The following is a 708-nucleotide window of genomic DNA, read 5'->3' as shown; positions in this document are numbered from 1 at the left end:
CTACTACTACTACTACTACTACTACTACTACTACTACTACTACTACTACTACTACTACTACTACTACTACTGATGGTGGTTTTTTTTTCTTTTTTGATGTTGTTCTTGTTGTAATTTTTTGGTCAGATATAACCATTTATATTTCAAATTCTTCTTCTTCATCTTCATCTTCTTCTTCTTCTTCTTCTTCTTCTTTGCGATTTTAGGTATATTTAGTATGTGGTATATTTTTTTAATGAACGTACGCATGCATGTAAGTATATGTTTGTATGTATGTATATGTTTGTATGTAAATATATGTATGTATGTATGCATGTATATATATATGTGCGTATGCGTTTGTATGTGTTTGCCTGTGTGTATGTGTATGTGTGTGATTGTTGTACACACTGGAAGATCATGTCGGCATCATGTTACCCGCCTCATCAACAACTTGTGTACATACACGTGTGTGTGTGTTTGCATGTGTGTGTGTGTGTGTGTGCGTGTGAATGTGTGTGTGAATGTGTGTGTGTGTTTGATTGTATATTTTGAATCTGTTGCTCGGTGTTTTTGACGGGATTGTTTTATTTGCCTTATTTTCCAATGAATCAAGTTCAAGATAAGACGAATGTAGAGTCCAATTTTTTGGCGTGGTAAAGAAAGATCACACACACACACACACACACACACACACACACACACACACACACACACACACACACACGC

This window comes from Helobdella robusta (assembly GCF_000326865.2).
Source record: "Helobdella robusta unplaced genomic scaffold HELROscaffold_109, whole genome shotgun sequence".
Taxonomy (NCBI): domain Eukaryota; kingdom Metazoa; phylum Annelida; class Clitellata; order Rhynchobdellida; family Glossiphoniidae; genus Helobdella; species Helobdella robusta.
Note: the sequence above shows the minus strand (reverse complement) of the source record.